The sequence below is a fragment of the Acomys russatus genome, chromosome 22 (genome assembly GCF_903995435.1).
Source record: "Acomys russatus chromosome 22, mAcoRus1.1, whole genome shotgun sequence".
Taxonomy (NCBI): Eukaryota; Metazoa; Chordata; class Mammalia; order Rodentia; family Muridae; genus Acomys; species Acomys russatus.
The window spans coordinates 40,425,718-40,440,740 of NC_067158.1; positions in this window are offsets into that span (position 1 = coordinate 40,425,718).

Genomic DNA, 15,023 nt, shown 5'->3' on the forward strand with positions numbered 1-15,023 from the left:
CACCTCGCCTTCTGGTCACATTAGAAAGGTTAAGTAATACATGCATGAAATCACTGGGAGAAACTTTTATATAGCGACAGTATTTCTTTTCTTTTTTTTTAAGATTTTTTATTATTTATTATTATGTATACAGTGCTCTGCCTGCATGTACATCTGCAGGCCAGAGGAGGGTCTCAGATCACATTATTATAGATGGTTGTGAGCCACCATGTGGTTGCTGGGAATTGAACTCATGACCTCTGGAAGAACAGTCAGTGCTCTTAACCTCTGAGCCATCTCTCCAGCCCCGTGACAGTATTTCATCATTACAAATTATGAAAATATTTTATCTTTAATAATACCATAATTACACATATCAGCTCTTTTCATCACTCACTCTCTTAATTTCTATGAAATAATTACCTCCAAACAGTATTAGACTGTTGTTTTTTTTCATTAGCAAAGCAAAGCAGACAACTGAGGCAATCGAAAGGAAGATTTCACAGAAAGCAAGCCCCTGTTCTCCACATTTATAGTTCTATGAGTGCTTGGTTCCCTTCCTCACTTTCGAAGGAAATAGCCATCACTACCTTGGATTAATTTGCATTCACTCTGAGTTTGGTTCCATATAACTGAGATGCTTTGAATATACAGTGCATGTGGGGGAAAGTCTATGCCATTTGTTAATTTATTATTGGGTCTGAATGGTGGTAGCCTTTCCACACATGGTTTGATTGTTTTTCTGCTGCTGTGCTAAAATATCCTGACAAAAACAACCTAAGGAAGAAGTCAGTGCTTTCTGATTCACAGTTACAAAGAGAGAGTCCACCATGGTAGAAGAGCCATGGCAGTGTTCAGGGAAAGCATGGCGACAGTAGCAGGAACAGGCTGATCGCATCTTAATCCACAAAGGGGAAGCAGAAAAAGGAAACAGGAGGTGAAGGACGACTATAATCTCTTAAAGCCCACCCCCTATAATGTACTGCCCTCAGCAAGGCTTGGTATCCTTAAGGGTCCATAACCTTGGCAAACAGCTCCACCAACTGGACAGTAAATATCCAAGCACATGAGCCTCTGGGGGACGTTTCTCATTCAAACCACAGCAGTGGTCCAAAGAGAATTACCGAATGATGAATAGATTAATGAATAAACAAGAGAATGAATAATATTTCTCAACTCATTAACATGTCATTTCATGACTACCAAATAGCCACAATTAAATACCTAGCAGATAATTTATACAAAACTTTTGTTTAATGAACTGGACTCGCAGCTCAGTTGAGTGTGCATTGAAACTTGTCACACCTTTTTAAATGCTTTGAGTGTCTGATGCTGTTGCCATTAGATAAAATGATAAAATCCCCAGTAGTCTAAATCCGTAGCCAGCCCCAATCAGGGAAATTACTCATGTATTTGAAAGCTGTTTGGCAGTAAAAGCCCTGTATATTAAATTCTAAATCCACTTAATTAACTTCTCTAATCTTCATTAAATAAAGCTCAGTCCACTTTGATGGAAATATGTAATAAAAACAACCTCTCTGGCAACTCATCCGGCAATGTGTTAAGTCCTGAGCAGAAGACTCTGCCTAGGGCCATGTCCAGCACTCTGACTCATCTATCTATACCTTAGCCTGCTCCTTTAATCAGTTAGGAATAACTGCTGCATTTTTATAGTTGTTTTCTTTGCATATCCAAATCCTCCCTACGCCACTGTAACAGAACCCTGAAAGGAAGAGAAGTGAGGTCAAAGTCCTAGCAGTAACAACTCCAGAGATTACCAAAACTCTTCCAGTATCAACCAAAGCAGCTTCAATAAAAGGAACACAAACATAACCCGAGCTAGTTCAAACTCGAAAAGGAAGACACTGGTCCATGTCAATAGGCTGTTGCTTCACAGCTGAGTGCAGAGTAGCCTGAACAATGCTTTCTTCTATTTCTTTGTTCACTGTTGCCTTTGATCTCAAGTAAGAATTACTCACCAGTAAAGGGCCAACCATTTCCCCACACAGTGTCCCCAATTGTAAAGTCTCCTCCCAGGGTGAAATAAAAACAAAGCAGTGAAGCCATGTTTCAGCACTCTGATAAGAATTATGATTGATCTGGCTTGAGCATACATACAAGCCTGAAGACAGGAGGTGGAGATGGGGTTGAATGTACAAGTCCTGCAACAGGGGCAAGCTAAAGGAAGAAAGAGTTCTCCAAATAGATCACTGATGGTAAAAGAAAACAGAACAATACTGTCTGCCATCTTACCCTCACTCCTGTTAGCAACTGACCTAGTCAGAACAATAGAAAGGAAAACAAAAACAAAAACAAAAAAACAAAAACAAAATGTTTAAACCTGGTTGGCAAAGATAGAAGTGACTTTTAACTTATGTTTTAAAAAAAAATGGTCATTTGCTTTTTAAAATGTACATAAACTATGACTATTGTTTTAAGTATTATGTTTAACATCATTTCTTTCACTGGAGCCTATTGTGAGCAAATCATCTTTTCAAAGAGTGCTAAGAAGGCTGGCATATAGCTCAGGGGCACAGCATTTGCCTAGCATGTGCAAGGCCCTCAGTTCAATCCTCAGCATCAGAAAAACAGAGTATGGAGAACAAATTAAGTAGAAAAAATAAAAAAATAAAAAGCTCGGATGTTCTTTGGGATATGATGTCACCAGGGAGCATAGAGAAGCATTACCTTAGCTGCTGCCGTGAAGTTGTAAAGTCCTTCAGCCATGGATTGTAGTCATCTAAAAGTGATCAGTTATCACTGATCACGTCTTTTGCCTCAGTTCCTCTGCTTCAAAGGAAAACCAAAACTTTTAAATGTAAAACTGTCGGCTTAACATGCAAAACACATCTACACATAACTATATAATTATGTACATTTATGGGCATATATACATAATACCACAGTAAGACACAAGTTGATAACTTTAATCATTTGAAACTTTAAAATCAGCCACAGGAAATCAAAAGATAAATTGATTTTAAAATTTGCAATATACACAATAATTGTTTTCTAATATGTAAGAAGGATGGCTTAGGGGTTAAGAACACTGGCTGCTCTGCCAGAAGACCCAGGTTCAAGTCTGAGTACCCACATCACAGCTCACAACTGTCTCTAATTCTAGTTCCATGGAATCCAGTGCCCTCTTCTGGCCTCTGACGGTACCTGGCACACAGATGGTGCCTAGCTAGATACACATGCAGGCAAAACACCCATACACATTAAGGAAAAACAAAACACTTTTTTAAATAAGAAATTATCTGATTATCAATTGAACAACATGAAATATTAGTATTCGTCTCAGAGAGCAGTAAAAACTGGTTTTATGCTGGGTGCAGTGGCATATACCTGTAATCCCAGCACTCAAGAAGTAGAGGCAGGTGGGTCTTTGTGAGTTCAGGCATAGCCTGGTCTACAAAGCAGGTCTAGGACAGACAACGCTACACAGAGAAACCCTGCTTTGAAAAGAAAAATAAAAAGTAAAAAAAGGAAAGGAATAGGTTTTATAATATGAAAAATTCTTAGCCCTACTAAATAAATAAATATAAACAAGCACATCAACCCTCCATCAGAAACTGAGACAAAGGTTTTACCCAGAAAACTGTAAAGAAGTGGACCATACAATACTTGATGGCTTCCAGTTGTAAGGAAGTAGACATCCTCTTGTGTGCTTGGAGGCCATACAAAGAAATGAAACTATTTCTCTGGGATCATTTGGTACGCTCTTCCGAAATGATACAGAAAATATCTTTGATATGGAAATGCTATTACTAGGATTTTTCCTCCAGGACAATACCTATATGTGGACAGAGGAAAAATTAACATTGATTTGGTACATTTTGTTGTTGTTATAGTACAATCTTGAAAGAGCATCCTTGGCGCTGGAGAGATGGCTCAGTGGTTAAGAGCACTGACTGCTCTTTCAAAGGACCTGGGTTCAATTCCCAGCAACCACATGGCAGCTCACAACTGTCTATAACCCCAGTTCCAGGGGATCCAACTCTCTCACAAATGCAGGCAAAATACCAATGTACATAAAATAAAAAACATATAAACAAATTATTTAAAAAAAAAGAAGAAAGAGTATCAATGATCATCATCTTAGTTACTTTTCTATTGTTATGAAGAGACACCATGAGCGAGGCAACTGATATTAACTGGAGGCTTGCTTATAGTTTCAGACACTGAGTAGTGTTCAGTGACCATCATGGTGGAAGCATGGCAGTAGGCAGGTAGGCGTGTTGCTGGAGCAGTAGCTGAGATCTTAATGTTGAGACAATAACTATAATGCAGAGAGACTGGAAATGGAGTGAGCTTTTGAACCCTCCAAGCCCACCCCCCCCCCCAGTGACACTCCTCCGCCAGCAAGGCCACACCTCCTAATCCTTCCCAACTGTGGAATAAGTATTCAAACATATGATCCTATGGGAGCCATTCTCATTCAAACCACCACAGTCATTAATAATTAAAAACAGAAAATGAGTTTAATAAGTTCTGATGGAGCATACGTGGAGAGCAATCAAGACCCAAGGAAGGAGAATTGGAGGATCTATGTATTTGCGATGGTTCCATTGCTGTAAGTGAACAACTATGCATCTGTATGTCTTTGTACTGTGTGTGCCTGAAGTATTCCTGGAAGGATATAAAAGTCAACGTTGATAATGAATCCTTTATGTCTGGGCAAAAGGTCAAAGACCTGGGAATGACTTACATTGTATTACGCACTCTTGTATTAAATTATTTTATTCTTTTAAAAATCTATGTTCTTACTTTTTAAAAGAAAGATTGATTTTACTTTTTAATCAGAAGGCATATTGATTTTAAAATGGCAAAGCACAAACAATTGTGAGTACATTTTTCAACTTTCTGGCGTCAGTGACAGCAAATGATCCCAGAGTATGTTCTGTTCCGGAAGCCGGAGTCTCTTCATGTGCAGGAGTTAGAAATAACAAACAACAAACAACAAACTTAACCATGGTCTTACAGGAGCCTTCTTCTAATAGGTTGACTGTAAGTGCTTCTTGTCATTGTTTTGTTTTTTGTTTAATCCCTTTACAGGTAGAAACGTCTGCATAAGTCATAGAAAACTCTCAAAAGTAAAGGGCCACTCTGAAAGCCAACACCCCTCTGAAGCCTCAGTGGCTTTATATCTCTGGTGGACTTCTTCAGGTATTAGGTTTACTTCTATTGGGAGTAAAAGAAACCCAAGAAGAGGAAACAGCTAGGGGAAGGTTCCTGAAGCTGAAAAGAAACTACAACACACAAGAACACCAGAGAAGAGCAGAACACTGAAACAAACATGAAAAGAGAACCATCTAAGAGATCCATGATATGGACATAGGTGAGACCCTGCAGGGACAGTACTCTTGGTTTGTTTTATTTTTATTATTATTGTGACTAATTTTATTTATTTATTGCTACTGGGAATTATTATTATTATTTTATTACTAGTTACTATTATTATTTTGTTTTTGAAAAAAAGAATGCCATGCACACAGCCTTGGATTCCTTTTCCAACACACACACACACACACACACACACACATCTGCACATAGGAATACACACACATACCCTACACATATACACATGCACACATACATTAACACACATGTGCATATGTAAATGCATATACAACAAACACATGTGCACATGAATACACATGTACATGAATATACTACATACACACATGTACCATAGACACTCATGGGCACCTATACTAACACCTGTGCACATATTTGATCCACACACTACACACATATGTATGTGCTCATATGAATATACAGAATGCACACAAATATACTGCATATACACATGTACCATTTACATACATATATACTATACATACACATGTGTACATATTAATACATGCATGCTCATACATACACACAAGTACAGTGTACACACATGCGCACATACACTACACATCCACAGGCATGCATACATCTTAATAACATTTGGAAGCCATTCAAGGCTGTAAAGCAATAAAAGTTACATGGTATATGCTTCTTTGGACCCAGGAGTGAGGGCAAGGGAAATGTACAAAAGTGGCGTCTAGGAGTGATTAGGAGCTTGTAGCTACAGAGCAGAAATTTAGATGATATAAAAGTAGGAGGGGGGCGGGGATGATGAGAAAAAGTGGGCGGACCCCTGTAGTATTTCAGAAAACCACAAGGCTCCTTTTTGGGGTTGAGTGGAGAGAATGAGGGAGAAGAAGACACTTAGTGTCTGGATTTCCCTGAGCGATGGATGACACCGTTCTCTGAGGAAAGACCCCTGGAGGAAGACCAGTTGTCATAGGAAGGTCATGTCGGGACATGCTGAGCCTCAAACTCATTTTCAAGTAAGTGGCTACACTTACAAGGCAGCGTTATGAACAAACAGTTTGAGGCTTTCAGCACAAGCTGAATAATTGTTTGTTCTTTTGAAGCAGAGTCCAAAATTTGTATTTGAACCCACAGGTGTAGACGAGATCTCTAAGCAGAAAAATTAGAAGAGAAAGCAAAACGGAGTGCTTGTTTCTAGCCTGGTCTCTGAACTATTGGAAGAGGAGAAGGATGAAACAGAGGAGAATTTTTGGTGGCAAAGAGAGGAGGAAAAATATAAAATAAAGCCCAAATATCACATTTCACAAGTGATTATGTGACAGTAGAGGATTAGTCCCTATAATCATCTGGTTTTTGCTGACTTTACAGAATTAAAAGGATCCCTTAGAGACAAATAAGATTTTTTTTAAAAAGTACTTTTTGTTTATCAGGAACCAAAAAAAAAAAAAAAAAAAAATGTGTTTTAAATTAGCCATTCTTCGAGTGCCTTTAGGAGGAGCCAAACTCCAGTTTAAACTGCAAAGGGACTGTTGCGATCATGTTGCGCTCTTCTCTGGGTTACTCCTGTGTTCTGCAAAACAGAGTGGGTTTTCAGACTGTGCGCTGCTGGGAGAGCATGCTGACAAGCCGATTAGAGCTTCATTTCCAGAGAAAAGAATGGCTGTGGGCCCTGGGCGTGCCCAGAGTCTTCACCACATGTCAGGCACCCCCTCTCCAGCACAGTCTGATAAACAGCTTATTCCTGGGCATTGAACAGGAGCCACCCTAATGAGCTTATTGGAGTGAATGAAGACTTTGAGGCAGGTGGATCGCTGTGAGTTCGAGGCCAGCCTGGTCTACAAAGTGAATCCAGGACAGCCAAGGCTACACAGAGAAGCCTTGTCTTGAAAAACAAACAAACAAAATTTTGGGTGTACATAGGCATATTGTAATCACATCAGGGAAAACAGTCCAAGAATTTTTCAGACACACCAGGTAGAACAATGGTTCTCAACCTTCCCAGACTTTTTCTCTATGGGATTCTGAAGCCTCTTAAACTGCACTGCAGCTTTCTCTTTAAATTGTATCTATTCTCTAACCCATATGTATGCATATGTGTATGTATGTATGTGTACATACATATGTGTGTGTGTGTGTGTGTGTGTGTGTGTGTGTGTGTGTGTGTGATTGAGGGATGAAACTCAAGTCTTCAGGTTTGTAAGAGAATGAGTTTTAGCCCAATGAACCATCTGGAACACCCAGTACCATGTAAACGGGTAAAAGACTGCAGAACTAGTGAGTTCTGCACAAATGGATAGTAGGGTGACCATCAAGGCCAGATTTCACGTGAGCCATCACCACCTGCTAGACTACCCCAATAACTAATTTGAAAAATTAAATTCCAATTGTTCAAAATGAAAAAAAAGTAAACGTTATGGGGCAAAAATCGTGGCAAATATTGGAGTCTAGTCCCACCAACCTTCCAACCTGAGGCAATCATTGTGGTGAGTACCATTCAGGAGTGGCCATTTGCTTGCAGGCGATAAGACATAATGGTGACAGTTCAGATAAGGCTCCCGACTACAAACTCTCACAGCTCAAGCTGAAGCTGAGTCGGAACTGTTGTCAGTAGAGATTGCTGTCAGTCAATCTGTGTTGCAAAAACTAGCACAGAGCTGTGATTGTTGCAGCAGATGTTTGAAATGTAATTATAAGCACTTAGAGCCATTTTGAGTGGGAATTTAACACATGAAGTTCTTCTTTTGGTATCAGCCTGCAAAATCAATATGAATTTTTGAATTACATATTGAAAATTCAGGAGCCCTTAGCCTGAAATGACCTGGGACTAACATTATCTAGTCAGCCTGATTCCAGTGCAACTTTTTTTTTTTTTTTTTTTTTTTAAACAGTTGTTTCATTCTTTGGGTTTGTCCCAGGCTACCTACCATATATTTAAGTAGAGTGATCATGCAAATTTCTTCTGACTAGTCTACACTCAAGATGGTCTGATGCCTGCCTTTGAGAAAATAAACATTATTTCTTCACAGAGTACATTCTTTATATAAAATCAGTTTGTTCTGATGACCGGGGTTAATTTTTTTTCCTATTTCCTACTTTCATTCTTCCTTCCTTTGAAATATGGGTCAAAGAGGGATCTTCTACAGAGGTAATTCTTCCATATCACCAGCCAGAAGGCAAATATTTAAAGTCCCCAAGATTTTGATAATAATGTATTATATTAATCAGCTCAGGCTAGTATAACAAAATATGTAGACCTGGTGGCTTAAACAATAAGAATTGCCGGGTGTGGTGGCACAGAGGCAGGCGGGAGGCAGAGGCAGGTGGATCGCTGTGAGTTCGAGGACAGCCTGGTCTACAAAATGAGTCCAGGATGGCCAAGGCTACACAGAGAAACCCTGTCTCGAAAAACCAAAAAACAAACAAACAAACAAACAAACAAACAAACAAAAAAACCCCAATAAGAATTTTTTTTTCCTGCCGTTCTGGAAGCTAATGAGTCTAAAATCAAATGCCAGTGAGTTGGTATGGTTCTGTCTTTCAAACAGTTGCCTGCAGGTTTCTCAGTGTGTCCTCACATGGAACAAAGAAAGAGAGGAGGAATGGAAAGAGAGAAGAAAGGGAGAGAAAGAGAGGGAGTGGCAGAGAGGGTAGCGGGAGGTGGAGGGGGGGAGCTCAACCTTTCTCTTCTCATGTGCACATTAAGTCCTTTGGGACAGAGATACATTCTTAGAACTACATTTGACCTTAGTTACCTTCTTAAAGGTAACTAGCATAAACATTCACAATTGGGAGTAAATAGTTCATCATATGAATTTTAGGAGAACTTAATCTGCTTCATAACAGGGACCATAAAAATCTGTTCTTTCTAGGCCTTCTAAGAAAAACGCTCAGAATCAGACCTCAGCCTAGTAGATGTTTGAAGCTTGATAGAACTCCCTGCCTGACAACGTGATAGCCACAACCCAAGAAAGGTCTTCCTCAGCCGCCCCATAGTTTCCCTTCCTCAGCCTCTTTTAGAGTAATGACTTCAGTGTGGAGTGTGTGTGATATAATTAAGTTTGGTGTCTCATAGCAACCTGTGTTTCACCCCCATTATACTGGCTCAGGTGAGATCAGCCACAGTGGAGTAAATCACAGCCCTCCCAGGGATAGCAGAAGCAAGCAGACCTTCCATCCACATGACACCAGATAAGCCTGGGTCTTGTGCTCATGGTTTTAAGGTGAAACAGAGAGTAGTTACCAGAGTCCAGAGAGCAGCCATCAAATAGCAGCCCCAGACATGGTAGCATGCTACTGTAACCCTGCCACACTAAATACTGTAGGAGGAGGTCTCTCACAAATAGGAAGCCAGCCATTGCCCGATAATGACTCCCAGGCTAGCCAGGACTACATAGCAAGACACTGTCTTAGGTAGGGTGGCAGGGAGGGGTAGCCATTAGAGGCCTATTGCTGCCCAAGGTGTAGGCACAATTTTCTTAACAATTATATTTTATTACAAACTTATTAACCAAGAGTATCTGACTTATAACCCAACTAACCTAAACAATAGGAAAAGGAGATTAAAGAATACAATAATGAAACTGTAAGGATATCAGTTCTGAGGAACGATTCTCCTGGCGTAATCAGCAGGATTTCTTCTGCTGCAACCTGGAGCAACTGGAACCCGTAGCCTCAGCTGGAGCCCAGAGCCCTGAAGCCTTTCCTCAAATGGTTCTCTCTAGGAACATCTTGAAGTGGAGCGATGAACAGCCAAAACTATCCCAAGTCTCAAAGGCCTTGCCTCCTGTTTTTGGCTCACATTTATATCTCCTCTCAGAATGTGTTCAAGGATGTTTTTCAGCTTGTTAACAACCAATCTTCCCCACACAGTGGTTCGACTTCTAAGGGGATAAACATCACCTGTTCTCTCACAAGTCTTTTCTTACCGCCCACTTGTGATATAAACAAAAGACATGTTTCTCTTTCCTTCACCAAGGTATCATTATTTTCAAAAGTGACCTTAAGGCCTGGTGAGATTGCTTAGGTGGGAAAAGCCATTTGCCACCAAGCTTGATAACATGCGTTCAGCACTCTGGGACCCACATGGAGGAAGAAAAGAACCAACTCATACAAGTTGTTCCCTGACCTCCACATGAAGGGCCTTGGCATGCCCGTGGCAGTCAACAGTGAATGAACCTGAAAACATAGAGGCCGAGCAGGTTATATTTAGGAATATGTATGCATATACAAGCTTATATGCATGTAACAATTAGTAATAAGGGGGCTTTGAATTTAACAGAAGCAAGGAGGGGGTGCATGGCAGGCTTTGAAGGGGGAAAGGATAAATGTTGTAACTCTATTATAATCTCAAAAATAAAATTAAAAATATTAATGTAAAGTTGAAGAAAAGAAGACCTCAAGACAATAGACAGACCCCAGAAAGAAAACAAATTCCTTAAGTGACAAACATTAAGTGACAGACAAGTTTGTGTAGCTACAATCTCTTCCTCAACTGACACGCTCTTCCCCCCCCCCCCACCCCTGCCCCTTGCTCTTCTGTCACAAAATATTCTGTGCAAGGAATCAAGCATAGCAACTGCCAGGCACCTGAGGCTGTGAAGCTAATTGGAAACAGACTGAGTTTTATTCGCTCAAATGGGCTCTGGAGATATGCAGATGGCTGTGTGTCCTTCCCTCATCCTTTGCCAAAAATTCAATTCACTGCATCTGTGCAATATGCACTATGTACAACAGCAAAGGAAATTTAAAGGTCTTCCCCATAACTCTTGGTGAGGATACCTCAAGCAAATGGAGCAAATAAGCTCAATTTATACTCTCCCAGAAAGATAATCCCAGGAGGTGCTGGGTGTCTGAAGACTCAAGGCCATTTCTAGTTTGCTCTCTCTGCTCTGTGCTTGCAGGCTGAGGATGTGAGCTCTCTCAGCTTCCTGTTCCAGCCTCCGTGCCTCCACTGGACCAACGTGGACTCTTACTCCCTCTGGAACCGTAAGCCAGAATACTCTCTTGCTTCCTTGAGTTGTCTTTGGTCATGGTGTTTTATCACAGAAACAGAAAAATAACTAAGATGCTGACTTAGGATGTTTAGTTTGTTGACGCTTGTGGGTCTGCCAATATTAGAGTATAGACAGCTCTTATCTGCCTGTACCTTGTTAGGACATGGCCCTCTCCTCTGTGTTAGGGTCAAACTTATGAATGAAAGGTTGTGCTATCTACTTGCAGTATCATATTGTCTCGTGGGGGTTGTGAGATAGGGCCACCTCATAAATAAGGCATGATTAACCTCAGTGTAGATAGTTGTGACTTGGGAAAATGGATGCATGCCATTTTAGCATAAACTGTACTGTCTAATTTCATAGGTTTAAGTCTTTCTGTAATATAAAGTCGAAAATAAATGTCTATACAGTTAGTTTAGAAATTTTTCCTAAGGGTCATATTCATTAGTTGTCACATTGGTTCATTTAAAGGGTCAAATATCGTGCTCTACAGATGGGAGTGGAGACCAATGATCTACATACACATTGCCCAAAATGGCAGCTATTAACCACACATAGTGATTTAAATTAAAATTTAACAATATTAGAGAGTTTAAATGTCTGTTTTCTATTTTTTTACTAATTTATTCAGATTACACCCCGATGTTATCCCCTCACTTGTATCTTCCTGTTCCCCCTCCCTCTCTTTCACCCTATTCCTCTCCCCTAAGCCTCTGACATAAGGGGACCTCCTCCCCCACCATATGATCACCACCTATCCAGTCTCATCTGGATAGCCTGCTTGCCCCTCCTCTGAGCTTTATCTCCAAATTCTATCATGCCAGAGTTGAAGTTTCAACATATGGATCTTGGTGGGCCACAGTCCCTCAGCCCAGGACCAGGGGAACTGGGAATGTTAAACACAAAGAGGGTTTTCCCTTCAAATGGAAGGATGTATAACCTGTTTTCTGTCCAGAAAGCAAGAGGTAGATGAGGTTAATAGCCTGGTGACCTTTGCTATATCTGTGTGGCAAAGACCACACCAGATGGAGGAAGCTCCAAACCCTTATCATGAGCTTGGAAATCTATAGAACGTATTTTTATGGAAGGTGTCACATGTCCTTTTACATAGAGTTTTGATGTAGCCATGACTTAGATTTTTTGTGTACATGGGACTGAGTTATTTATCATCAGGAAAAATTTCACCAAATTGTGCTGTGTTTAAATATAGCTAAAATAAATTACCTAGCATCAGAAAAAAATTAACAATATTATGAATTCTGTTCCTTTCATATATGTAGTAGCCACATAAAAGGTCAAATAGGGTATAGTTAAGCAATATGTGTTCATGTGTATCTGTGTGTGTTTACATAGATGTTTCACATATACAGACACACACACACGTGTGTGTGTGTGTGTGTGTGTGTGTGTGTGTGTGTGTGTGTGTAGAAGACTTTTGTGTCATTGTAACCAAACTTCCAAGGGAAAAAATTAAAAATTAGACAGCTGACTTTGTATCCTAATTTTTAAAAAACCTATTAGCCTTTTGTAGCTTTGTGACCTTAAGCAGCTAGGTCACTTAGCCACCTCATTTGTGAAGTGGGAAGTTAAGATAACTGCTTCATGTGGTATTGAAATGAATATATCAGCTACTGTCTGTGAGAAACTTAGGCCTCTATGGCTACCAGTAATTAGGACATGTATTACTGAGCCAATGACATACATTTTGCCATTTACTGATCAAAACATAGTAGGAGATTCTGACATTTAAAGAACTGAGATCAACCTTAAATAGACCCTAAGACGAGAGAAACATGGTGATCAGACTGTGACAGAATTAGAATATCAAGTACTTTTTGTTAATACTAAAACTAAGTTGGGTTTAATATACCACCATAGGCCTTTCAGCTGCCTTCCTACAGCAGTTTTACCTGTGCAGTCCCAGCTTGACACGAGCTAAAGTCATCTGAGAGGAGAAAACCTCAGGAAAAAAAAAATGCCTTTATAAGATCAGGCTGTAGGCAAGCCTGTAGGGCATTCTCTTAATTAGTGGTTGATGGGGAAGGGCACAGCCCATTGTGGGTGGTGCCATCCCTTGGATGCTGGTTCTGGGCAGTCTGAGCAAACCATTCAGAGAAAGCCAGTAAGCAGCACTCCTGCCTCCAGGTTCCTGCCCTACTTGAGTTCCTGTCCTGACTTTCGTAGACGGCAATTGTCATAGTTATGGTTTCTATTATTTTGATAAGACACCATGGCCACAGCAATCTTATAAAGTAAAGCATTTCACTGAGGCTGGCTTACAGGTTCAAAGGAGGCACGGAGACAGACATGGTGCTGCAGAGGTAGCTGAGAATTCTACATCTGGATCTGCAGGCAGCAATCAGAGTGAGCCGCTATGCCTAGCTTGAGCTTGTGAAACCTCAGAGCCCACCCCCAGTGACACACTTTGTCCTGTAAGGCCACACCTACTCCAACAAGGCAACACATTCTAATCCTCTCAAATAGTGCTACTCCCTTTGAGCTGGTGGGAACCATTTTCTACCATAGTGATAAATTAATGATGTTGAAGTGCAGGCCAAATAAACCCTTTCATCTCCAAGTTGCTTTGGTCATAGTTGCATATGTCACAGCAATAGTAACTCAAACTAGGACAGGCAGTATTGGACAGCCACAGACCTCCTCCGAGCATGAATCAAGCCTGCCCTGAAAAGTTGTTTGCTTTGCTGAAGAGGTTACAAGAAGGCATTAGAGAGTTACGGACATGAAGTGTTTCCACTGACTCATGCCACTAACCAGCTATATGTTGGAAATGGCACAAGGGGCTTTGCTTTACTTTTTACTTTGATTAGTCCATGGAAACTTTACAAAAGCCTTTGATGACCAGGAGAAATAGACAGTTCAGCTATTAAGAGCATTTGCTTTTCTTAAAGACAACAGAGTGTAACACCAGTTCTAGGGAATTGGATAGCCTTTTCTGGCTTCCATAAACACTCTAATGCACTACACACATATGGGTTCACACACACACACGCGCGCGCGCGCACACACACACACACACACACACACACACACACACCCCACACACATAAAAAATAAAATATCTCTTTTTAAAAAGTCTCTTGAGGCAGTCATGAGTAGAGTAAAGAGAGAAGGAAGAAGCTGGCCAGGGTGGTGCACACTTTTAGTCCCAGCACTTAGGAGGCAGATGGATATCTGTGAGTTTGAGGCCAGCCTGGCCTACAGGGCAAGTTTCAGGATAGCCTGTTCTGGGACACAGAGAAACTCTGCCTCATAATGAGAGATGGGTGGAAGTGGAGGAGATGTCAATCAGAAAGGAGTTAGAGCCCGAATGAATTCAGTCTATGCTCAGTTTCCTGACTCTGATGTTTAGAGATCTTCGTCTTTCAGATCTACTCCTTCTGGAAATAAGGTACAAAAAGAACTATTTCAAAGCCACAGGAATGCAAACTCACTCTGCTCTGACCTTGGGATAGTAGCAGTTTACTGACGCATGCGTTAGTTGTATTGCACATTGCTGTGACAGAATATGTGACAAAGGTAACTTAAGGAAGGATGGGACTATTCTGGCTCAGGATAAGCATACTGTCCATCATGGAGGGAAGTCATACGTGCAGGCACATGAGGCAGCCTGTCACATTGCAGCCATATCAGAAAGCAGAGGGACCAATGCTAATGTTCAGCATTAATCTTTTTGTAGTCAGTGCCTTACCTCAGGGATAGGCGCTA